The 26,062-nt window shown below is 43.4% G+C and overlaps 8 non-coding genes across 8 annotated transcripts; all 8 read left to right on the top strand.

Annotated features, from left to right (window-relative positions):
- Window positions 1-9,885: 9,885 nt before the first annotated feature.
- On the top strand, window positions 9,886-9,968 carry trnal-cag (transfer RNA leucine (anticodon CAG)). Its single transcript has one exon. It is a non-coding gene; the product is annotated as a tRNA-Leu (tRNA).
- Window positions 9,969-10,257: 289 nt separating this feature from the next.
- trnas-aga (transfer RNA serine (anticodon AGA)) lies at window positions 10,258-10,339 on the top strand. The gene has a single exon. It is a non-coding gene; the product is annotated as a tRNA-Ser (tRNA).
- Window positions 10,340-13,072: 2,733 nt separating this feature from the next.
- On the top strand, window positions 13,073-13,155 carry trnal-cag (transfer RNA leucine (anticodon CAG)). The gene has a single exon. It is a non-coding gene; the product is annotated as a tRNA-Leu (tRNA).
- A 289-nt stretch (window positions 13,156-13,444) lies between these two features.
- On the top strand, window positions 13,445-13,526 carry trnas-aga (transfer RNA serine (anticodon AGA)). Its single transcript has one exon. It is a non-coding gene; the product is annotated as a tRNA-Ser (tRNA).
- A 2,709-nt stretch (window positions 13,527-16,235) lies between these two features.
- trnal-cag (transfer RNA leucine (anticodon CAG)) lies at window positions 16,236-16,318 on the top strand. Its single transcript has one exon. It is a non-coding gene; the product is annotated as a tRNA-Leu (tRNA).
- Window positions 16,319-16,597: 279 nt separating this feature from the next.
- On the top strand, window positions 16,598-16,679 carry trnas-aga (transfer RNA serine (anticodon AGA)). Its single transcript has one exon. It is a non-coding gene; the product is annotated as a tRNA-Ser (tRNA).
- Window positions 16,680-19,432: 2,753 nt separating this feature from the next.
- Window positions 19,433-19,515, top strand: trnal-cag (transfer RNA leucine (anticodon CAG)). The gene has a single exon. It is a non-coding gene; the product is annotated as a tRNA-Leu (tRNA).
- Window positions 19,516-19,803: 288 nt separating this feature from the next.
- trnas-aga (transfer RNA serine (anticodon AGA)) lies at window positions 19,804-19,886 on the top strand. Its single transcript has one exon. It is a non-coding gene; the product is annotated as a tRNA-Ser (tRNA).
- Window positions 19,887-26,062: the final 6,176 nt, after the last annotated feature.

The following is a 26,062-nucleotide window of genomic DNA, read 5'->3' as shown; positions in this document are numbered from 1 at the left end:
ATGTGTTTCTTGAGGGCACAAAACATCAGAATTCTTCATTGTTCTTAAACCAATATCAGAATTTTTCCATTGTTCTTAAACCATTCGCATTGACTGACATAAATTGAACCATTCCAATAAATAATAAAAATAAATATTTTCTCATAATCCTCGACCTGTTTCTTCCTTTTCCGTCCTTTTTCACCTCCACCGATGCTTTCCTCTTCCTGTAGTCTCCCCTTGTTCTATCAATCTTTTCCATGTCTTCTGAATCTGAAATTGACTCTAAGTCCATCTCATCCAAATACTCAAAATCTTCTTTCATGTGCCTGATGTGCTCCCTGTATCCATTTGCGTCTCCTGTATCGTTGTCAGCGTCCCACTCCCCTCCACTTCACCTCCTTCCGAGGCACCCACATAGCCCGAGGCCCCCCCAAAACCTGTGAGTCCCCACTGCCTCCACCCAGCCCACTCCCCCTTCCTCCTGAAAACTCCCTCTTCTTATTTCTGAATCCATACTGCTCCCTATTTCATTCGTCTTCTGTTCCATCTTCTCCCCTCTTCTTTTCTCCTTCTCTCCACCCTCCACCACGTCCTCTCCTCCATCTTCTTCTCCTTCTTGCGGTGGTACAACTGCTTCCTCGAAAAGTTCCTGACTCCCCTCTTCAGCCAAAACCTCTCCACAGTTGCACTCCTCTAGTCTCTTTCGGCATCCACCACAAAAATACCTTTCCTTCCCTCCAACACATTCCCTGGCATAATGACCCTGTTTACCACACTTGAAACATTTAAACTCAGGGCAGTCTTTGACTATGTGCCCAGGCTGGATACACAGTCGACAAACCCTGACCATGTATTACTCTAAAATACTCTCCTCCCTCCAGTGTCTCAAATTTTGTCGAATATGGCAATGATTATACTGTTTCAGTGAATTTTACCTTACAAAATCTTGTCCCGTCCACTATCTCCATACCTGGCCAAACTATCCTCCTTATTTCTGAGACAGCAGTTACACCCCAGCTACTCAGCTTATCCAGTATAACTCTGTCTTTGATGTATACGGGAAGATTCATGAAAGATACGACTAGCTCATTTGCAAACATATCTCTCGCCATGATCCTTGTGTCTTTTATCATTAAACCATCCATTAAACAATCCTTTCCTTTTCCATTTCGCATTGTAATTTCGTACTTGCTTTCTCCTTTCATTCTACATCCCACCACCTCCCCACACACCTCTTTAATCGAACGTAGTATCTCCATCTTTGTAACTTTATCTTCTCCCATCAACTCCACTGCCACCGTAAATTCTTTGCCATTTTTCAGTCCTCCTTCATCTCCATGTTTCTTCTGTTGAGCATTTTCTTTGTCCTTGTCCATTCCGTTAGTCATTGCCATGTTGTCCGTCATAGTAAACAAAAATTAGACCCAAAAACTCTCCCCCAAGCAGCAAAACTGCAAAGGGGGAAAAAACGAACCAAACTTAAACTTGTTCAAATGCAAACAAACACTCACTCACGACTTAATCACCAACACCTGTCTCACTTTCCAAACAGGAAGTGCTCACTCAGGCCGGTATCTCTTGGTGCACTACATAAAGTCAAAGTGAATCTGATTAACAGATGTTGCGTTTTCACCAATTAGATAAGCATCTTTTTGTCACTCAAAAAGTGGAAGAAATTGCATATACTGTAGCCATCACTTTGTAGCACAGATCATTGGATGAAATACAAACAAAGCTTGCTTACTTATTTCAAAGCGAGGGCACATTATTCAGCCTTGTGGGAAAAACGGACAAAGAGTTTTAATTCGACAAGGCAGTGATGCTGATGAAATGATGCAAGACCACCCCTTGTTGACAAAAAGTCAACAGCACCTGGTATTCCCAGGCGGTCTCCCATCCAAGTACTAACCAGGCCCAACCCTGCTTAGCTGCCGAGTTCTGATCAACAATTTGATGAGATCAGGTGTACTCAGGCCAGTATTTAATATGAGTAGTGAATAACTATCGTATTTTTAACACTCTGCAAAAACAGCTCGTTGATGAGAGTCTGATAGAGAATTGCAAGAATCGCCCAATTTCACAGGCGGGCCACAAACAGGCAAATAACAAAAAGCATCTCGGAACGCACAACTCGTCGGTCGTTGTCAGTGGATTGTATTGGCGGGAAGAACAAAAATATCGTCTGCAGGGTAATCGAAGTCGCCGCATCTAATGTCAAGTTGTAGCGGTATTTATTAGAGAGGGGTAAAGAAAGATTTTGTTCGGGCGCCAGGCAGGTATTAACCATGCCGAAAGGAAAAGAGTAGAATAGAGAGAGTACCACTACCAGACCCACACACATCAGCAGAAGAGACTGCCTAGAGTGTAGCCTGTTTACCAGATAGCCAGTGGAGAGAAAAGAGAATACACACCATATAAAACCCACATCACAGCACAGGGGTAACCCCAACAAGAATACCTCATACAATAATACTAATACTAATAATGGCAGAGCAATTAAACAGCAACTTCATACAAGAACGAACCCAGTCATCAACAGAGGATTTGCAATAATCTGTATTATTTTCTAGTGGATGAGTGCAGAGGGTATGAATGTGGGGGTGTTCATCGACACAACAAAGGCCTTAAAAATGTCCACAGTCTTCTCGGCCACATGTCATTAGTACACCTCACCTCAATACAGTTCACATAACAATACACAACTTGCAAGCAACCTCCCTTTTAACTGAAATGTCCATCAAAATACTTCTGGCAGGGCAATAATAGTCCAGCTCTAATGAACTTCAATGGGAAGTGCATTTGAAAAATAGAGAGTCTGTTGCAGGGTAAAGCACTGGAACGAGAGGGAAGAGAAAGAGAGAGAAAAAGAGAAATCTTAGCTGTGGTCTTCAGGCCTGCCGGTGTACGGTCTGACTGTCCGATGGTTTGTTGGTTTGTATGGTAAAGCTTCGCAACAATGTTGCTACTAATCCATGCGATCCATAACGGGCGCGGTCCCAAACAAAAACAACCACGATCTAAAGCGATCACACCGATGATTGAGTTAAATACTTTATAAACTACAAACGCTGAAAAACAAACAAAACTTCTGCAGCACAGCACACACAATCAAACTGTCGCGCCAGCCAAGAGCCCCCCCCCCAAAGAGCTGAATGAGCTCTCTTTATCTCCTCCTTCCTTAGTGCTCATGCGCTCTTAAAGTGGCAGTGCACGGAGAAGGCTCCGTGCAGATTCCGCCACACTCCTCCCCCCATGAAAAAACTAAGCCTGTAGAATCAGAGAGGACGCAGGCTTTGACAGGTTCATGTTCCTGCTACACAAAACCAGGGAAGTCCTCATCATCAGAGTCCTCCACGAAGAGGTCCTGCAGGTGTTGCTTTTGCCTGCGATCCAGCTCTTCTGCCGTAGGGTAGCAGGGCTTTAGGTCAACAACATGCACTGTCCTGACATCTTCCCCAGTGTCCTCCAAACAGACCAAGTAGTTCACTGGTCCCAACTGCTGCACTACACGGTATGGACCTTTCCATCTCGAAGCTAGCTTGGCAGTGAACTTCTTATATGCCTTTGACAGATGATGTGAACGTACCCAGACACGAGACTGGGGTGGAAAACACACGTCTCGTCTATGTTTGTCATAGTTTCTCAGCTGTCGTTGTTTGGCTTTGGTTTTGTTGGCCTCCACTCGGGCTAGCAAGGTGTGGTGGTGTTGTACGGCATCAAACGCTGGGCAGTCAGGTGAAACATTCGAACTTTGCAAGACCCTGTCCATCGGACCTCTTAGTGGTCTTCCCAGGTGGAGTTCGGCGGGAGTGACCCCAGAAGTCTCCTGCACGGCAGAGTTCAGTGCAAAGCGAAATTCTGGAAGATGCTGATCCCAACTTGTGTGCTGATCCCCCACGAATGAAGCAATCATCCCCTTCAGGGTTCGGTTTACCCTCTCGGTCAGGTTGGTCTGAGGATGATAGGCTGTGGTCAACTTGGCAATTACACCCCAGTAGGTACAGAGCTCTTTGTAGATTCCTGATATGAACTGCGGACCTCGGTCAGAGAGGATTTGGTCTGGAATCCCGAATCTGGTAAAAACCTCCCTTCTCAGAATTAGAGCAATGGCTGATGCAGTGGCTTTGCGGAGGGGAAACAACTCCACCCAGTGTGTGTAGTAGTCCACTACCACCAATAAAAATTCATTCCGTGTCCCCCGGCTGGGAGGAAAAGGTCCCATGAGGTCAATTCCCAACATTTCATTTGGATGGTTCACCACGGTCTGCTGCATTTTCCCGGCAGGTCTGCCAATGTCTGGTTTGTATTTCTGGCAGACTTCACACTGCTGTACAAACTTCCGGGTATCAACCCACATGCCTGGCCAGTAAACCACCTCTTGTAGTCTTCGATAAGTTTTAAAAACTCCAAGATGGCCACTCATGGGATTGGCATGATAAGCTTGGATTATCTGGTCACACAATGTAGAGGGAATGAAGACGCGATAACGGGTGCTGTGTATTCCATCTCCTTTTGGAGTTTTTCGATACACTTTATCCTGAATTATGCTATACTTATCATTGAAGCGACTCTTGGTGTCTTCTTCAGACAGACTCTTGTGGATCACCATTATGGCAGCATCCTTCTGCTGTGCTCTCCATACACTCTCATCATCCAGAGGAAAGGAATCATCCAGACATTTAGCGGTAGCATAAGTACTGCACAAGGGAGGACAAACATTGGCAGTCTCTGTAATCCGAGAAAGGGCATCTGGTACAACGTTCAGTTTTCCTTTGCGATACTCAATGATGAAGTCAAACTTCTGCAGTCTGATAGACCAGCGAATAAGGCGGCTGTTGGTCTTGCCTGATGCCAGAACCCACTGCAGAGCAGCATGGTCTGTGATAACGGTGAAGATCATTGCCTCCAAGTAGTAGCTCCATTTCTCCAAAGCCCAGACCACAGCGAGGCACTCCCTTTCAGTCGTTGAATAATTCCTCTCGGCTGAATTAAGGGTGCGACTTGCATAGGCAAGAACTTCTTCTGTTCCAAGTCCTGTTTGTTGAGCCAAGACTGCTCCAAGTCCTGTTTGACTTGCATCCGTGTACACAATGAAATGAGCATTCAGGTTAGGATGTCCAAGCACTGGAGGAGTAATTAGACTGTTTTTGAGTGCTTCAAATGCACTTTGGCATGCAGGGGTCCATTGGAATTTCACACCTTTCTTCTTAAGGTGGTTGAGGGGTTCAGCTACCTTTGAAAAGTCAGGCACAAACCTGTGGTACCATCCAGCCTTGCCCAGAAACCGCTGAACAGCCTTAAGGGATGTGGGAATTGGGAATTCCTGCACTGCTGCAACTTTGGCTGGATCTGCATGGATACCTTCAGCATTAACCACATGACCAAGGAACTTGAGTTCTGGCAGACAGAAACGACACTTCTTCAAGTTCAAGGTCAAACCTGCAGCCTTTAGTCTGTCGAAGACGGACTGAATGTCTTGCAGATGATCCGCGACAGAGGAGGAGTAGATTATGATGTCATCCAGATACACAAGACAATTTCTACCCCTCAGATCTCCCAGGACAGTCTCCATCAACCTTTGGAAGGTTGCTGGAGCATTCTTCAAACCAAAAGGCATGACTTTGAAGGAGTACAAACCAGCAGGGGTGACAAAGGCAGTCTTGTCCTGACTAGTGGGATCCATTGACACCTGCCAATAGCCACTGTTCAGATCCAGATTACTAAAGATGGATGCTCCTGCCAGAGATTCCAGTATGTCATTTATGTTTGGTAGAGGGTAGGCATCGCTTTCTGTTATGGCATTCGGCTTCCTGTAGTCCACACAGAATCGATATCCACCATCTTTCTTAGGAATCAGGACAACCGGAGAAGCCCATCCGGAAAAAGAAGGCTCCACAATTCCATTCTCCAACATGCTTTTGAGCTGTTCATTGAGAATTGCCAGTTTGGCGGGGACAGCCTGTAGGGACGCTGCTTAATGGGGACCTCATGCCGGGTATAGATTTTGTGTTTGAAGACGGTTGTACGGCCGAGTGTAAGAGTACAAACCTCACTGTTCATGTCCAACATCTGGGAGAGCTGCCACCTTTCATCATCCGACAGACATGCCTGTTCCACTGCTTGTTTGATGTAGAAATCCGCATCAGGTTTGTTTTTGCTCTCGGATAGAAGGGGGGGTACGGCGGTAATCAGGGTGATAGTTGGGTTCTCGAACTTCACTGGTGGAACATGTTTTTGTCTTTGTCTCTTTATATTTTCTCTGTCTCTGACTTGACCTTGTCCGGACCCTGCATAATGTAGCAGGCTCCAACCTGAAATCAGTGCATTACCAGGTTGAAATATATGAAGCTGGGAATAGTCAGAGTGTAGCCGATAGGAGGGTTCAGACATCGAGATGGTCAGTCCACTGAAGAACAGGAAGTCGAGGCCAAGGACTACAGCAAATGCAATGCTTGAATCTGCAAGAATAGCCACAGGAAGGTTAATAGTCTCACCATGCAGTTTTATTATTATACTAATCCAGCCCAAGGGGGTGGTAGGTTCTCCATTGGCCAAGTACAATGGTCCCTCCTCCCATGTTTGTAGCTCCTCATGAGGTAATGCCATGTTCTGCCACAGGGCCTCTTGCATCAGGGTGTAAGATGCCCCTGTGTCGATTATGGCCTTCCCTCTCCAGTTCCTAACAGTCAGAGGAACCAATAGTTGTTGCGGAATAGGAATAAGACCGCTAGCTGTGCTGTCTAAAGGCTTCATGGTGGGCATTAAGGCTGACCCAATTGTATGCAAGCCACCACGTCTGTCTAGACTTTTAGTCTTCGGTCCTTTCTGACCTTTTCCTGAATCCTGACGCTGGACGTAGAGCGGGCAAGAATCTGGAGGATGTTGGACTTTACACCTCCAACACACGACTGGACATTTGTCCTGGATCTTGGGTACAAATATCTGAGACGGTTTAGCCCCAGGAGAGTTATGGGTATACTGGGATGAGGGAACAGGGTTTTTAGTTTGGAGGTGGTGCTTCCAGTCCTTCTCAAACTGAGTCCCAAGACGCACCAGATCATCCACATTTTGCACACGTTCTCGAAGTTGACTAGCAAGGCGGGGAACCATGTTCTTAAGAAGGAGTTTGATCATCTCCTGCTCAGTAATGTCAGCCTTCCATCTCCTACATAGAACTCGGTAGGAGAAGGCAAAGTCCCGTATTGGCTCTGCTTCACCCTGGACTCTGTTACGAACACGTTCCGCCAGTTCATCCACATAGTCCTCTGAGAGGAAGGCTAAGAGGAATATATTTTGAAACTCCTCCCAGGTTGACACCTGTTCACGGGCTATCTCCCACCAGTCTCTTGCTGTACCATGGAGAACACTGCGGAGGGTAGCAAGAACCTCCAAGTCAGTAAGGGGCCGGATAGAAAGAAAATCGTTACACTTAGATAAGAAAAACAGTGGATCAACATCATCTTCTGGGCTGCCAAAAGTGGGGAAAAGTAGTTTGATGGGGAGGGAGCGCTCTAGAGGAGGCATGACAGTGGCAGCGGGAGTTCTGTTGTTTAACAGTATCTTCAGAGGGGGTTTTGTAGTACTACCTGTTCCTATTCCCTTACTGGCCAAGCCAGTGGCAGAGGTAAAACCTGAGGGAGGTGCAGAAGATTTGTCCAGAAGGGAACAGCACTGCATTACCTCCTGGTGCAGCTCTTCCAGTTGAAGGTCTGTGGCCTTCTGTGCTTTTTCCATCTCATTAACGGTGTCCTTTTGAGTCTGTTCAATCAAAAATCGTAGTTCCCCTGTGAGAGAGTTCTTCATGTCCTCCATAACTTCCTTCAGATAAGAACGCACTCCCTTCACAACAGAGGCTGACTCCTCTGCTCTCTGTTTTTGTTCCTCCTCAAGAAAGACTATGACTTGATGATGGTTAGTTTCCATTTGTGTTTTGAACCGGTGCAGTTTTCCTTGAATATCCTGCTTCAGAGAATCTTGTAAATATTTCTGTCTCTGAACAATTTGTTGTTGGTTTTCCTCCATTTGACAGGGAAGGTAATCCAACCTCCGCTGCACATCTGTCTGATGAGCCTCCACACATTCACTGAGTTTGCGAATGGCATTCTCCTGCATTGTCAAACTATGATTGGTGTGTGTCCATTGATGTTCCAGTTGTCCAGTGATCACAGAGACACCTCTCCCAGTCTCTCTAGACAGGGTAACCGGAAGGGTTTGAGGGGAGGGTAATGGTGGAGATGTTATAGGTGAACCAGAAGCCTGGGGATTAGGGTCAGTGCTATCCAACTCCATTAGTCCATCAAGTCCTTCCACAATGAAAGAATCCCGAACATGATTACCATCAGGTGTGTCCACATTGACACAGTATGGGGTTCCAACAAAAGACTTGATTCAACCTTGTGTGGATGGTGTCATGAGTGTTTCTCTTCAAGTCCCTGTGCGGGCGCCAATTCTGTAGCGGTATTTATTAGAGAGGGGTAAAGAAAGATTTTGTTCGGGCGCCAGGCAGGTATTAACCATGCCGAAAGGAAAAGAGTAGAATAGAGAGAGTACCACTACCAGACCCACACACATCAGCAGAAGAGACTGCCTAGAGTGTAGCCTGTTTACCAGATAGCCAGTGGAGAGAAAAGAGAATACACACCATATAAAACCCACATCACAGCACAGGGGTAACCCCAACAAGAATACCTCATACAATAATACTAATACTAATAATGGCAGAGCAATTAAACAGCAACTTCATACAAGAACGAACCCAGTCATCAACAGAGGATTTGCAATAATCTGTATTATTTTCTAGTGGATGAGTGCAGAGGGTATGAATGTGGGGGGTGTTCATCGACACAACAAAGGCCTTAAAAATGTCCACAGTCTTCTCTGCCACATGTCATTAGTACACCTCACCTCAATACAGTTCACATAACAATACACAACTTGCAAGCAACCTCCCTTTTAATTGAAATATCCATCAAAATACTTCTGGCAGGGCAATAATAGTCCAGCTCTAATGAACTTCAATGGGAAGTGCATTTGAAAAATAGAGAGTCTGTTGCAGGGTAAAGCACTGGAACGAGAGGGAAGAGAAAGAGAGAGAAAAAGAGAAATCTTAGCTGTGGTCTTCAGGCCTGCCGGTGTACGGTCTGACTGTCCGATGGTTTGTTGGTTTGTATGGTAAAGCTTCGCAACAATGTTGCTACTAATCCATGCGATCCATAACGGGCGCGGTCCCAAACAAAAACAACCACGATCTAAAGCGATCACACCGATGATTGAGTTAAATACTTTATAAACTACAAACGCTGAAAAACAAACAAAACTTCTGCAGCACAGCACACACAATCAAACTGTCGCGCCAGCCAAGAGCCCCTCCCCAAAGAGCTGAATGAGCTCTCTTTATCTCCTCCTTCCTTAGTGCTCATGCGCTCTTAAAGTGGCAGTGCACGGTGAAGGCTCCGTGCAGATTTCGCCACAAAGTCACAGGTGAGCTGCCTTGTTAAACCCTAAAAATAAATAATAACACGATTGCGTTAAAAATACCAATTAAGCCATTTGTTAAGATTTCCCCCATGTGGACCTGTTGTCACTCTTACCCTGATGGTTGCTGATATTTCCAGACACTTTTTCGGTTTTATCTGAGGAATTTTATCATTTATATCAGAATGGCCATATTCTGAGGCCAGTTTAGCGTTCATTCAATGACGATTTACTACTCTTTTCCATTGAAGTCCATATTGAGGTTAAATCAATGACGGGAGTTTTTCATTGATAAAAACAAATGACTATTGAAAGTGCAAGTCGGAATCGTGCATAAATTTACTGGTCTCTGTGGTGATTTTAGAAGGCTGTGCCTATTTCTACTTTTACCCCATACTCTTTAACCCGATACCCAGGTACTGTGCTGTAGTCAGGATGGCCGAGCGGTCTAAGGCGCTGCGTTCAGGTCGCAGTCTCCCATGGAGGCGTGGGTTCAAATCCCACTTCTGACAGTTGTTTAGTGCATCTCAGGAGTCATGCTGCTTAGCAGTAATAATAAGATGATGAAATAACAACTTCACACAGTGAAAAAATAATTTCTAATAAAGTCTCTCAAATGCAAACCTTCTGGAGCTGAGCAAAGATCAAGGAAAATAAGAAAACAGCTGTACTTAATAACAAATGAATGAGGGGAACATTTCATGTTATTGCATTATAATGAGTTACTGCATTTTCTTTCAGTTGTAAAATTATCACTTTCTGTAGGCTATGCCTGGTGGCCCTTTTACTACTATCAAGCCTGTTGTTGTGGCCGAGTGGTTAAGGCGATGGACTAGAAATCCATTAGGATCTTCCTGCGCAGGTTCGAATCCTGTCAACAACGAAAATGCATTTTCTTGACCCCTCACGGGATTTCTAGGCCATGAGTTGACAAAAATAATATCTCTCCATATTTTTTTTAAATTCTAAAATACATATATTGTCCCAATGTGTTTCTTGAGGGCACAAAACATCAGAATTCTTCATTGTTCTTAAACCAATATCAGAATTTTTCCATTGTTCTTAAACCATACGCATTGACTGACATAAATTGAACCATTCCAATAAATAATAAAAATGAATATTTTCTCATAATCCTCGACCTGTTTCTTCCTTTTCCGTCCTTTTTCACCTCCACCGATGCTTTCCTCTTCCTGTAGTCTCCCCTTGTTCTATCAATCTTTTCCATGTCTTCTGAATCTGAAATTGACTCTAAGTCCATCTCATCCAAATACTCAAAATCTTCTTTCATGTGCCTGTTGTGCTCCCTGTATCCATTTGCGTCTCCTGTATCGTTGTCAGCGTCCCACTCCCCTCCACTTCACCTCCTTCCGAGGCACCCACATAGCCCGAGGCCCCCCCCAAAACCTGTGAGTCCCCAGTGCCTCCACCCAGCCCACTCCCCCTTCCTCCTGAAAACTCCCTCTTCTTATTTCTGAATCCATACTGCTCCCTATTTCATTCGTCTTCTGTTCCATCTTCTCCCCTCTTCTTTTCTCCTTCTCTCCACCCTCCACCACGTCCTCTCCTCCATCTTCTTCTCCTTCTTGCGGTGGTACAACTGCTTTCTCGAAAAGTTCCTGACTCCCCTCTTCAGCCAAAACCTCTCCACAGTTGCACTCCTCTAGTCTCTTTCGGCATCCACCACAAAAATACCTTTCCTTCCCTCCAACACATTCCCTGGCATAATGACCCTGTTTACCACACTTGAAACATTGAAACTCAGGGCAGTCTTTGACTATGTGCCCAGGCTGGATACACAGTCGACAAACCCTGACCTGCTTACTCTAAAATACTCTCCTCCCTCCAGTGTCTCAAATTTTGTCGAATATGGCAATGATTATACTGTTTCAGTGAATTTTACCTTACAAAATCTTGTCCAGTCCACTATCTCCATACCTGGCCAAACTATCCTCCTTATTTCTGAGACAGCAGTTACACCCCAGCTACTCAGCTTATCCAGTATAACTCTGTCTTTGATGTATACGGGAAGATTCATGAAAGATACGACTAGCTCATTTGCAAACATATCTCTCGCCATGATCCTTGTGTCTTTTATCATTAAACCATCCATTAAACAATCCTTTCCTTTTCCATTTCGCATTGTAATTTCGTACTTGCTTTCTCCTTCATTCTACATCCCACCACCTCCCCACACACCTCTTTAATCGAACGTAGTATCTCCATCTTTGTAACTTTATCTTCTCCCATCAACTCCACTGCCACCGTAAATTCTTTGCCATTTTTCAGTCCTCCTTCATCTCCATGTTTCTTCTGTTGAGCATTTTCTTTGTCCTTGTCCATTCCGTTAGTCATTGCCATGTTGTCCGTCATAGTAAACAAAAATTAGACCCAAAAACTCTCCCCCAAGCAGCAAAACTGCAAAGGGGGAAAAAAACAAACCAAACTTAAACTTGTTCAAATGCAAACAAACACTCACTCACGACTTAATCACCAACACCTGTCTCACTTTCCAAACAGGAAGTGCTCACTCAGGCCGGTATCTCTTGGTGCACTACATAAAGTCAAAGTGAATCTGATTAACAGATGTTGCGTTTTCACCAATTAGATAAGCATCTTTTTGTCACTCAAAAAGTGGAAGAAATTGCATATACTGTAGCCATCACTTTTAGCACAGATCATTGGATGAAATACAAACAAAGCTTGCTTACTTATTTCAAAGCGAGGGCACATTATTCAGCCTTGTGGGAAAAACGGACAAAGAGTTTTAATTCGACAAGGCAGTGATGCTGATGAAATGATGCAAGACCACCCCTTGTTGACAAAAAGTCAACAGCACCTGGTATTCCCAGGCGGTCTCCCATCCAAGTACTAACCAGGCCCAACCCTGCTTAGCTGCCGAGATCTGATCAACAATTTGATGAGATCAGGTGTACTCAGGCCAGTATTTAATATGAGTAGTGAATAACTATCGTATTTTTAACACTCTGCAAAAACAGCTCGTTGATGAGAGTCTGATAGAGAATTGCAAGAATCGCCCAATTTCACAGGCGGGCCACAAACAGGCAAATAACAAAAAGCATCTCGGAACGCACAACTCGTCGGTCGTTGTCAGTGGATTGTATTGGCGGGAAGAACAAAAATATCGTCTGCAGGGTAATCGAAGTCGCCGCATCTAATGTCAAGTCACAGGTGAGCTGCCTTGTTAAACCCTAAAAATAAATAATAACACGATTGCGTTAAAAATACCCAATTAAGCCATTTGTTAAGATTTCCCCCATGTGGACCTGTTGTCACTCTTACCCTGATGGTTGCTGATATTTCCAGACACTTTTTCGGTTTTATCTGAGGAATTTTATCATTTATATCAGAATGGCCATATTCTGAGGCCAGTTTAGCGTTCATTCAATGACGATTTACTACTCTTTTCCATTGAAGTCCATATTGAGGTTAAATCAATGACGGGAGTTTTTCATTGATAAAAACAAATGACTATTGAAAGTGCAAGTCGGAATCGTGCATAAATTTACTGGTCTCTGTGGTGATTTTAGAAGGCTGTGCCTATTTCTACTTTTACCCCATACTCTTTAACCCGATACCCAGGTACTGTGCTGTAGTCAGGATGGCCGAGCGGTCTAAGGCGCTGCGTTCAGGTCGCAGTCTCCCATGGAGGCGTGGGTTCAAATCCCACTTCTGACAGTTGTTTAGTGCATCTCAGGAGTCATGCTGCTTAGCAGTAATAATAAGATGATGAAATAACAACTTCACACAGTGAAAAAATAATTTCTAATAAAGTCTCTCAAATGCAAACCTTCTGGAGCTGAGCAAAGATCAAGGAAAATAAGAAAACAGCTGTACTTAATAACAAATGAATGAGGGGAACATTTCATGTTATTGCATTATAATGAGTTACTGCATTTTCTTTCAGTTGTAAAATTATCACTTTCTGTAGGCTATGCCTGGTGGCCCTTTTACTACTATCAAGCCTGTTGTTGTGGCCGAGTGGTTAAGGCGATGGACTAGAAATCCATTAGGATCTTCCTGCGCAGGTTCGAATCCTGCCAACAACGAAAATGCATTTTCTTGACCCCTCACGGGGATTTCTAGACCATGAGTTAACAAAAATAATATCTCTCCATATTTTTTTAAAATTCTAAAATACATATATTGTCCCAATGTGTTTCTTGAGGGCACAAAACATCAGAATTCTTCATTGTTCTTAAACCATTCGCATTGACTGACATAAATTGAACCATTCCAATAAATAATAAAAATAAATATTTTCTCATAATCCTCGACCTGTTTCTTCCTTTTCCGTCCTTTTTCACCTCCACCGATGCTTTCCTCTTCCTGTAGTCTCCCCTTGTTCTATCAATCTTTTCCATGTCTTCTGAATCTGAAATTGACTCTAAGTCCATCTCATCCAAATACTCAAAATCTTCTTTCATGTGCCTGTTGTGCTCCCTGTATCCATTTGCGTCTCCTGTATCGTTGTCAGCGTCCCACTCCCCTCCACTTCACCTCCTTCCGAGGCACCCACATAGCCCGAGGCCCCCCCCAAAACCTGTGAGTCCCCAGTGCCTCCACCCAGCCCACTCCCCCTTCCTCCTGAAAACTCCCTCTTCTTATTTCTGAATCCATACTGCTCCCTATTTCATTCGTCTTCTGTTCCATCTTCTCCCCTCTTCTTTTCTCCCCTCTCCACCCTCCACCACGTCCTCTCCTCCATCTTCTTCTCCTTCTTGCGGTGGTACAACTGCTTCCTCGAAAAGTTCCTGACTCCCCTCTTCAGCCAAAACCTCTCCACAGTTGCACTCCTCTAGTCTCTTTCGGCATCCACCACAAAAATACCTTTCCTTCCCTCCAACACATTCCCTGGCATAATGACCCTGTTTACCACACTTGAAACATTTAAACTCAGGGCAGTCTTTGACTATGTGCCCAGGCTGGATACACAGTCGACAAACCCTGACCTGCTTATCATGTATTACTCTAAAATACTCTCCTCCCTCCAGTGTCTCAAATTTTGTCGAATATGGCAATGATTATACTGTTTCAGTGAATTTTACCTTACAAAATCTTGTCCAGTCCACTATCTCCATACCTGGCCAAACTATCCTCCTTATTTCTGAGACAGCAGTTACACCCCAGCTACTCAGCTTATCCAGTATAACTCTGTCTTTGATGTATACGGGAAGATTCATGAAAGATACGACTAGCTCATTTGCAAACATATCTCTCGCCATGATCCTTGTGTCTTTTATCATTAAACCATCCATTAAACAATCCTTTCCTTTTCCATTTCGCATTGTAATTTCGTACTTGCTTTCTCCTTTCATTCTACATCCCACCACCTCCCCACACACCTCTTTAATCGAACGTAGTATCTCCATCTTTGTAACTTTATCTTCTCCCATCAACTCCACTGCCACCGTAAATTCTTTGCCATTTTTCAGTCCTCCTTCATCTCCATGTTTCTTCTGTTGAGCATTTTCTTTGTCCTTGTCCATTCCGTTAGTCATTGCCATGTTGTCCGTCATAGTAAACAAAAATTAGACCCAAAAACTCTCCCCCAAGCAGTAAAACTGCAAAGGGGGAAAAAACAAACCAAACTTAAACTTGTTCAAATGCAAACAAACACTCACGACTTAATCACCAACACCTGTCTCACTTTCCAAACAGGAAGTGCTCACTCAGGCCGGTATCTCTTGGTGCACTACATAAAGTCAAAGTGAATCTGATTAACAGATGTTGCGTTTTCACCAATTAGATAAGCATCTTTTTGTCACTCAAAAAGTGGAAGAAATTGCATATACTGTAGCCATCACTTTGTAGCACAGATCGTTGGATGAAATACAAACAAAGCTTGCTTACTTATTTCAAAGCGAGGGCACATTATTCAGCCTTGTGGGAAAAACGGACAAAGAGTTTTAATTCGACAAGGCAGTGATGCTGATGAAATGATGCAAGACCACCCCCTTGTTGACAAAAAGTTTACAGCACCTGGTATTCCCAGGCGGTCTCCCATCCAAGTAATAACCAGGCCCAACCCTGCTTAACTGCCGAGATCTGATCAACAATTTGATGAGATCAGGTGTACTCAGGAGGGTAGTTAATATGAGTAGTGAATAACTATCGTATTTTTAACACTCTGCAAAAACAGCTAGTTGATGAGAGGCTGAAAGAGAATTGCAAGAATCGCCCAATTTCACAGGCGGGCCACAAACAGGCAAATAACAAAAAGCATCTCGGAACGCACAACTCGTCGGTCGTTGTCAGTGGATTGTATTGGCGGGAAGAACAAAAATATCGTCTGCAGGGTAATCGAAGTCGCCGCATCTAATGTCAAGTCACAGGTGAGCTGCCTTGTTAAACCCTAAAAATAAATAATAACACGATTGCGTTAAAAATACCAATTAAGCCATTTGTTAAGATTTCCCCCATGTGGACCTGTTGTCACTCTTACCCTGATGGTTGCTGATATTTCCAGACACTTTTTCGGTTTTATCTGAGGAATTTTATCATTTATATCAGAATGGCCATATTCTGAGGCCAGTTTAGCGTTCATTCAATGACGATTTACTACTCTTTTCCATTGAAGTCCATATTGAGGTTAAATCAATGACGGGAGTTTTTCATTGATAAAAACAAATGACTATTGAAAGTGCAAGTCGGAATCGTGCATAAATTTACTGGTCTCTGTGGTGATTTTAGAAGGCTGTGCCTAGTTCTACTTTTACCCCATACTCTTTAACCCGATACCCAGGTACTGTGCTGTAGTCAGGATGGCCGAGCGGTCTAAGGCGCTGCGTTCAGGTCGCAGTCTCCCATGGAGGCGTGGGTTCAAATCCCACTTCTGACAGTTGTTTAGTGCATCTCAGGAGTCATGCTGCTTAGCAGTAATAATAAGATGATGAAATAACAACTTCACACAGTGAAAAAATAAAGTCTCTCAAATGCAAACCTTCTGGAGCTGAGCAAAGATCAAGGAAAATAAGAAAACAGCTGTACTTAATAACAAATGAATGAGGGGAACATTTCATGTTATTGCATTATAATGAGTTACTGCATTTTCTTTCAGTTGTAAAATTATCACTTTCTGTAGGCTATGCCTGGTGGCCCTTTTACTACTATCAAGCCTGTTGTTGTGGCCGAGTGGTTAAGGCGATGGACTAGAAATCCATTAGGATCTTCCTGCGCAGGTTCGAATCCTGTCAACAACGAAAATGCATTTTCTTGACCCCTCACGGGATTTCTAGGCCATGAGTTAACAAAAATAATATCTCTCCATATTTTTTTTAAATTCTAAAATACATATATTGTCCCAATGTGTTTCTTGAGGGCACAAAACATCAGAATTCTTCATTGTTCTTAAACCAATATCAGAATTTTTCCATTGTTCTTAAACCATTCGCATTGACTGACATAAATTGAACCATTCCAATAAATAATAAAAATAAATATTTTCTCATAATCCTCGACCTGTTTCTTCCTTTTCCGTCCTTTTTCACCTCCACCGATGCTTTCCTCTTCCTGTAGTCTCCCCTTGTTCTATCAATCTTTTCCATGTCTTCTGAATCTGAAATTGACTCTAAGTCCATCTCATCCAAATACTCAAAATCTTCTTTCATGTGCCTGTTGTGCTCCCTGTATCCATTTGCGTCTCCTGTATCGTTGTCAGCGTCCCACTCCCCTCCACTTCACCTCCTTCCGAGGCACCCACATAGCCCGAGGCCCCCCCCAAAACCTGTGAGTCCCCAGTGCCTCCACCCAGCCCACTCCCCCTTCCTCCTGAAAACTCCCTCTTCTTATTTCTGAATCCATACTGCTCCCTATTTCATTCGTCTTCTGTTCCATCTTCTCCCCTCTTCTTTTCTCCTTCTCTCCACCCTCCACCACGTCCTCTCCTCCATCTTCTTCTCCTTCTTGCGGTGGTACAACTGCTTCCTCGAAAAGTTCCTGACTCCCCTCTTCAGCCAAAACCTCTCCACAGTTGCACTCCTCTAGTCTCTTTCGGCATCCACCACAAAAATACCTTTCCTTCCCTCCAACACATTCCCTGGCATAATGACCCTGTTTACCACACTTGAAACATTTAAACTCAGGGCAGTCTTTGACTATGTGCCCAGGCTGGATACACAGTCGACAAACCCTGACCTGCTTATCATGTATTACTCTAAAATCTCTCCTCCCTCCAGTGTCTCAAATTTTGTCGAATATGGCAATGATTATACTGTTTCAGTGAATTTTACCTTACAAAATCTTGTCCCGTCCACTATCTCCATACCTGGCCAAACTATCCTCCTTATTTCTGAGACAGCAGTTACACCCCAGCTACTCAGCTTATCCAGTATAACTCTGTCTTTGATGTATACGGGAAGATTCATGAAAGATACGACTAGCTCATTTGCAAACATATCTCTCGCCATGATCCTTGTGTCTTTTATCATTAAACCATCCATTAAACAATCCTTTCCTTTTCCATTTCGCATTGTAATTTCGTACTTGCTTTCTCCTTTCATTCTACATCCCACCACCTCCCCACACACCTCTTTAATCGAACGTAGTATCTCCATCTTTGTAACTTTATCTTCTCCCATCAACTCCACTGCCACCGTAAATTCTTTGCCATTTTTCAGTCCTCCTTCATCTCCATGTTTCTTCTGTTGAGCATTTTCTTTGTCCTTGTCCATTCCGTTAGTCATTGCCATGTTGTCCGTCATAGTAAACAAAAATTAGACCCAAAAACTCTCCCCCAAGCAGCAAAACTGCAAAGGGGGAAAAAACAACCAAACTTAAACTTGTTCAAATGCAAACAAACACTCACTCACGACTTAATCACCAACACCTGTCTCACTTTCCAAACAGGAAGTGCTCACTCAGGCCGGTATCTCTTGGTGCACTACATAAAGTCAAAGTGAATCTGATTAACAGATGTTGCGTTTTCACCAATTAGATAAGCATCTTTTTGTCACTCAAAAAGTGGAAGAAATTGCATATACTGTAGCCATCACTTTGTAGCACAGATCATTGGATGAAATACAAACAAAGCTTGCTTACTTATTTCAAAGCGAGGGCACATTATTCAGCCTTGTGGGAAAAACGGACAAAGAGTTTTAATTCGACAAGGCAGTGATGCTGATGAAATGATGCAAGACCACCCCTTGTTGACAAAAAGTCAACAGCACCTGGTATTCCCAGGCGGTCTCCCATCCAAGTACTAACCAGGCCCAACCCTGCTTAGCTGCCGAGTTCTGATCAACAATTTGATGAGATCAGGTGTACTCAGGCCAGTATTTAATATGAGTAGTGAATAACTATCGTATTTTTAACACTCTGCAAAAACAGCTCGTTGATGAGAGTCTGATAGAGAATTGCAAGAATCGCCCAATTTCACAGGCGGGCCACAAACAGGCAAATAACAAAAAGCATCTCGGAACGCACAACTCGTCGGTCGTTGTCAGTGGATTGTATTGGCGGGAAGAACAAAAATATCGTCTGCAGGGTAATCGAAGTCGCCGCATCTAATGTCAAGTCACAGGTGAGCTGCCTTGTTAAACCCTAAAAATAAATAATAACACGATTGCGTTAAAAATACCAATTAAGCCATTTGTTAAGATTTCCCCCATGTGGACCTGTTGTCACTCTTACCCTGATGGTTGCTGATATTTCCAGACTGATATTTCCAGACACTTTCGGTTTTATCTGAGGAATTTTATCATTTATATCAGAATGGCCATATTCTGAGGCCAGTTTAGCGTTCATTCAATGACGATTTACTACTCTTTTCCATTGAAGTCCATATTGAGGTTAAATCAATGACGGGAGTTTTTCATTGATAAAAACAAATGACTATTGAAAGTGCAAGTCGGAATCGTGCATAAATTTACTGGTCTCTGTGGTGATTTTAGAAGGCTGTGCCTATTTCTACTTTTACCCCATACTCTTTAACCCGATACCCAGGTACTGTGCTGTAGTCAGGATGGCCGAGCGGTCTAAGGCGCTGCGTTCAGGTCGCAGTCTCCCATGGAGGCGTGGGTTCAAATCCCACTTCTGACAGTTGTTTAGTGCATCTCAGGAGTCATGCTGCTTAGCAGTAATAATAAGATGATGAAATAACAACTTCACACAGTGAAAAAATAATTTCTAATAAAGTCTCTCAAATGCAAACCTTCTGGAGCTGAGCAAAGATCAGGAAAATAAGAAAACAGCTGTACTTAATAACAAATGAATGAGGGGAACATTTCATGTTATTGCATTATAATGAGTTACTGCATTTTCTTTCAGTTGTAAAATTATCACTTTCTGTAGGCTATGCCTGGTGGCCCTTTTACTACTATCAAGCCTGTTGTTGTGGCCGAGTGGTTAAGGCGATGGACTAGAAATCCATTAGGATCTTCCTGCGCAGGTTCGAATCCTGACCAACAACGAAAATGCATTTTCTTGACCCCTCACGGGATTTCTAGACCATGAGTTAACAAAAATAATATCTCTCCATATTTTTTTTAAATTCTAAAATACATATATTGTCCCAATGTGTTTCTTGAGGGCACAAAACATCAGAATTCTTCATTGTTCTTAAACCAATATCAGAATTTTTCCATTGTTCTTAAACCATTCGCATTGACTGACATAAATTGAACCATTCCAATAAATAATAAAAATAAATATTTTCTCATAATCCTCGACCTGTTTCTTCCTTTTCCGTCCTTTTTCACCTCCACCGATGCTTTCCTCTTCCTGTAGTCTCCCCTTGTTCTATCAATCTTTTCCATGTCTTCTGAATCTGAAATTGACTCTAAGTCCATCTCATCCAAATACTCAAAATCTTCTTTCATGTGCCTGTTGTGCTCCCTGTATCCATTTGCGTCTCCTGTATCGTTGTCAGCGTCCCACTCCCCTCCACTTCACCTCCTTCCGAGGCACCCACATAGCCCGAGGCCCCCCCCAAAACCTGTGAGTCCCCAGTGCCTCCACCCAGCCCACTCCCCCTTCCTCCTGAAAACTCCCTCTTCTTATTTCTGAATCCATACTGCTCCCTATTTCATTCGTCTTCTGTTCCATCTTCTCCCCTCTTCTTTTCTCCTTCTCTCCACCCTCCACCACGTCCTCTCCTCCATCTTCTTCTCCTTCTTGCGGTGGTACAACTGCTTCCTCGAAAAGTTCCTGACTCCCCTCTTCAGCCAAAACCTCCCACAGTTGCACTCCTCTAGTCTCTTTCGGCATCCACCACAAAAATACCTTTCCTTCCCTCCAACACATTCCCTGGCATAATGACCCTGTTTACCACACTTGAAACATTTAAACTCAGGGCAGTCTTTGACTATGTGCCCAGGCTGGATACACAGTCGACAAACCCTGACCTGCTTATCATGTATTACTCTAAAATACTCTCCTCCCTCCAGTGTCTCAAATTTTGTCGAATATGGCAATGATTATACTGTTTCAGTGAATTTTACCTTACAAAATCTTGTCCCGTCCACTATCTCCATACCTGGCCAAACTATCCTCCTTATTTCTGAGACAGCAGTTACACCCCAGCTACTCAGCTTATCCAGTATAACTCTGTCTTTGATGTATACGGGAAGATTCATGAAAGATACGACTAGCTCATTTGCAAACATATCTCTCGCCATGATCCTTGTGTCTTTTATCATTAAACCATCCATTAAACAATCCTTTCCTTTTCCATTTCGCATTGTAATTTCGTACTTGCTTTCTCCTTTCATTCTACATCCCACCACCTCCCCACACACCTCTTTAATCGAACGTAGTATCTCCATCTTTGTAACTTTATCTTCTCCCATCAACTCCACTGCCACCGTAAATTCTTTGCCATTTTTCAGTCCTCCTTCATCTCCATGTTTCTTCTGTTGAGCATTTTCTTTGTCCTTGTCCATTCCGTTAGTCATTGCCATGTTGTCCGTCATAGTAAACAAAAATTAGACCCAAAAACTCTCCCCCAAGCAGCAAAACTGCAAAGGGGGAAAAAACGAACCAAACTTAAACTTGTTCAAATGCAAACAAACACTCACTCACGACTTAATCACCAACACCTGTCTCACTTTCCAAACAGGAAGTGCTCACTCAGGCCGGTATCTCTTGGTGCACTTTGATTAACAGATAAAGTCAAAGCACAGATCATTGGATGAAATACAAACAAAGAATTATTCAGCCTTGATTTCTGAAAAATGATGCAAGACCAACAAAAAGTCAAAATTAAAATAATACTAACCAGCCCAACCCTGCTTTGCTTCTCAACAATTTGATGAGATCAGGTTCAGGCCAGTTTTAACTCAATCACTGTCATCTCAAGAAATTTTCAAAATATGCTTTTGAACCATCTCAGATTTTCAAAATGACTAATTTGTGTACTAATTTGTGATAAAGTACAAACAAAGCTAGCATAGCATTTTGTGTAGCATGTAGCACGCAACATTTTCACAAAAGCCAGATAACCAAATAAATAAAATCATTTACCTTTGAAGAGCTTCTGATGTTTTCAATGAGGAGACTCCCAGCCACATACCAAATGCGCAGTGTTTCCTGAAAGCGTCTGTGTCCAGGAGAAATCAGTTCCGTTTTCTGCATTGCGCCTGGATACTGAAACAACCGAAAATGCAGTCACCTACAACGTGAAACTTTTTCCGGATTAACTACATAATATCGACCTCTGAAACATGGCAAACGTTGTTTGGAATCAATCCTCAAGGTGTTTTTTCACATATCTCTTCATTGACATGCAGTTCTGGAAGCTTGCTTCTCTCTCTGTGCCCCATGGAAAAATACTGGCAGGTGACTTTTGCGCACCAATTTCGGCGCAGGACACCGGGCGGACACGTGGTAAATGTGGTCTCTTATGGTCAATCTTCCAACGATCTGCCTACAAATACGTCACAATGCTGCAGACACCTTGGGGAAACCACAGAAAGGGCAGACTCATTCCTCTTGCGTTCACAGCCATATAAGGAGATCATGAAAGACAGAGCCTCAAAAATCCTTGTCATTTCCTGGATGCCAAGTCATCTTGGTTTTGCCTGAAAATCACGTTAAAGGGCACGCACAGAGAAGATATTTGTATTTCTGGACACGTCAGAGTGTTTTCTTTCGAACAGTAGCAATTATATGCATAGTCGAGCATCTTTTTGTGACAAAATATCTTGTTTAAAACGGGAACGTTTTTCTTCCAAAAATGAAATAGCGCCACCATAAGTGTAAGAGGTTAAACTTGTTCAAATGCAAACAAACACTCACTCACGACTTACATTTAACATTTACAAAAACAGCGCTCAGTTATCCAGAGTCTGATTAGAGAATTGCAAGAATCACCTTATGACATCCAGTGGAACAGCCACTTTACAATAGTGCATCTAAATCATTTAAGGAAAAGAAGGATTACTTTATCCTATCCTAGGTAATCCTTAAAGAGTGGGGTTTATGTCTGGAAGGTGGTGATTGACTCCGCTGTCCTGGCGTCTGTGAGGGAGTTTGTTCCACCATTGGGGGGAAACAGCGAACAGTTTTGACTGGGCTGAGCGGGAACTGTATCCTCAGTCAAGTCACAGGTGAGCTGCCTTGTTAAAGGCCAGAAATGGATAATAACGCAGTGCCCTTGTTTGGGTGTAGGGCCAATTAGTGCCATTTGTTAAGATTTCCCCATGTGGACCTGTTGTCACTCACCCTGATGGTCCTGATATTTCCAGACATTTTCTTTTATCTGGAGCCTTTATCATTTAATCCAGAATGGCCATATTCTGAGGCCAGGGTAGCGTTCATTCAATGAAGGTTTAACTACCAGACCATATTGAGGTTAAATCAATGACGGGAGTTTTTCTTGGATGAGTTGTAGGGGTTTAATGGCACAGGCAGGGAGCCCAGCCAACAGCGAGTTGCAGTAATCCAGAGGGAGGGAGATGACAAGTGCCTGGATTAGGACCTGCCCGCTTCCTGTGTTAGGCCAGGGTTAACCCGATACCTGCAGGATGTTGTAGAGGATGAACCTACAGGAACGGGCCACCGCTGTGTTGATGTTAGTTCCCATGGACAGGGTGTTGTCCAATCACACTTCACAGGTTTTAGTGCTCTCAGGAGGACACAATGGAGTGCTCAACCGTGATGGCGAGATCATGAAATAACGGGCAGTCCTTCCCAGTGAAAAAATAATTTCCGAGGTTAAAGCTCTCAAATGCAAACCTTCTGGATGTCTGCAAAGATCATGCAAAATAAGAAAACAGCTGTACCTGGTCAATCAAATGAATGAGGAGAACATTTCATGTTGTCATTGCATTAGCAATGAGTTACTGCATTTTCTTTGACAGAGCCAAGTGAAAATTATGTATTTCTGAATAGGAGAGGGCCTAGAACAGAGCCCTGGGGGACACCAGTGGTGAGCGCGTGGCGAAGAGACAGATGGACTAGAAACGCCACCTGGTAGGATCTTCGACCTGTCAGGTAGGACGCAATCCTGGGCCAACAACGAAAATGCCCAACTCGACCCCTGGAGGGATTTCTCCATGGTTTACAAAAATAATCGATCTCTCCATATTCTTTTTAAATTCTAAAATACATATATTGTCCCAATGTGTTTCTTGATACAGAAAAGCATCAGTTGAATGATTGTTCTTAAACCAATGACTGAATTTTTCCATTGTTCTTCTGAACCATAGCGGGATTGACTGACATAAACCTGGAACCATTCCAATTTGAAATAATAAAAATAATATATTTTTGACATCCTCGATTGAGTTTCTTTTTTCCGAAGGGGTTTCAAAACCACCTGCTTTCCTGAAGACGTATCTCCCCTTGTTCTATCAATCTTTTCCATGTCTTCTGAATCTTGATTGACTCTAAATCCATCTCATCCAAATACCAAAATCTTCTTTCTCCATTTCGCCTGTTTCTGCTTTCTGAGAAGGTCTCAAATGGTCTTTCAAGAGAGGTTGTGGATCCCTGTCCATTTGCGGGCAGGTTGTTGTCAGCGTCCATTCCCCCTCCACTTCACCTTTCATCCTTCCGAGGCACCCACATAGCCCGAGGTCCCCCAAAACCTGTGAGTCCCCAGTGCCTCCACCCAGCCCACTCCCCCTTCCTCCTGAAAACTCCCTCTTCTTATTTCTGAATCCATACTGCTCCCTATTTCATTCGTCTTCTGTTCCATCTTCTCCCCTCTTCTTTTCTCCTTCTCTCCACCCTCCAGGACGTCCTGGCAAATCTTCTTCTCCTTCTTGCGGTGGTACAACTGCTTCCTCGAAAAGTTCCTGACTCCCCTTTCAGCCAAAACCTCTCCACAGTTGCACTCCTCTAGTCTCTTTCGGATCCACCACAAAAATACCTTTCCTTCCTCCAACACATTCCCTGGCATAATGACCCTGTTTACCACACTGAAACATTTAAACCACGGAGCGGGAGGGGAGGACCGAGCCGCCCTGGAGGATAGGGGACATAGGAGTCAAAGGATGCAGAAAGGGACCTGCTTATTGTATTACTCTAAAATAGGAGATCCCTCCAGTGTCTCAAATTTTGTCGCATATGGCAATGATTATACTGTTTCAGTGAATTTTACCTTACAAAATCTTGTCCCGTCCACTATCTCCATACCTGGCCAAACTATCCTCCTTATTTCTGAGACAGCAGTTACACCCCAGCTACTCAGCTTATCCAGTATAACTCTGTCTTTGATGTATACGGGAAGATTCATGAAAGATGAGGACTAGCTCATTTGCAAACATATCTCTGCCATGAAGGTTGTGTCTTTTATCATTAAACCATCCATTAAACAATCCTTTCCTTTTCCATTTCGCATTGTAATTTCGTACTTGCTTTCTCCTTTCATTCTACATCCCACCACCTCCCCACAAACCTCTTTAATCAAGGCATCAAGCATCTTTGAACTTTATCTTTCCCATCAACCCACTGCCACCGTAAATTCTTTGCCATGTTTCAGTCCTCCTTCATCTCCATGTTTCTTCTGTTGAGCATTTTCTTTGTCCTTGTCCATTCCGTTAGTCATTGCCATGTTGTCCGTCATAGTAAAAGAAAAATTAGACCACAAAAACTCTCCCCCAAGCAGCAAAACTGCAAAGGGGGGAAAAAGAGAAGGAAACTTAAACTTGTTCAAATGCAAACAAACACTCACTCACGACTTAATCACCAACACCTGTCTCACTTTCCAAACAGGAAGTGCTCACTCAGGCCGGTATCTCTTGGTGCACTACATAAAGTCAAAGTGAATCTGATTAACAGATGTTGCGTTTTCACCAATTAGATAAGCATCTTTTTGTCACTCAAAAAGTGGAAGAAATTGCATATACTGTAGCCATCACTTTGTAGCACAGATCATTGGATGAAATACAAACAAAGCTTTGCTTACTTATTTCAAAGCGAGGGCACATTATTCAGCCTTGTGGGAAAAACGGACAAAGAGTTTTAATTCGACAAGGCAGTGATGCTGATGAAATGATGCAAGACCACCCCTTGTTGACAAAAAGTCAACAGCACCTGGTATTCCCAGGCGGTCTCCCATCCAAGTACTAACCAGGCCCAACCCTGCTTAGCTGCCGAGTTCTGATCAACAATTTGATGAGATCAGGTGTACTCAGGCCAGTAT

The sequence above is a fragment of the Oncorhynchus masou genome, unplaced genomic scaffold, assembly GCF_036934945.1.
Source record: "Oncorhynchus masou masou isolate Uvic2021 unplaced genomic scaffold, UVic_Omas_1.1 unplaced_scaffold_1027, whole genome shotgun sequence".
NCBI lineage: Eukaryota > Metazoa > Chordata > Actinopteri > Salmoniformes > Salmonidae > Oncorhynchus > Oncorhynchus masou.
Note: the sequence above shows the minus strand (reverse complement) of the source record. Positions and strands in the feature narration are given on the sequence as shown.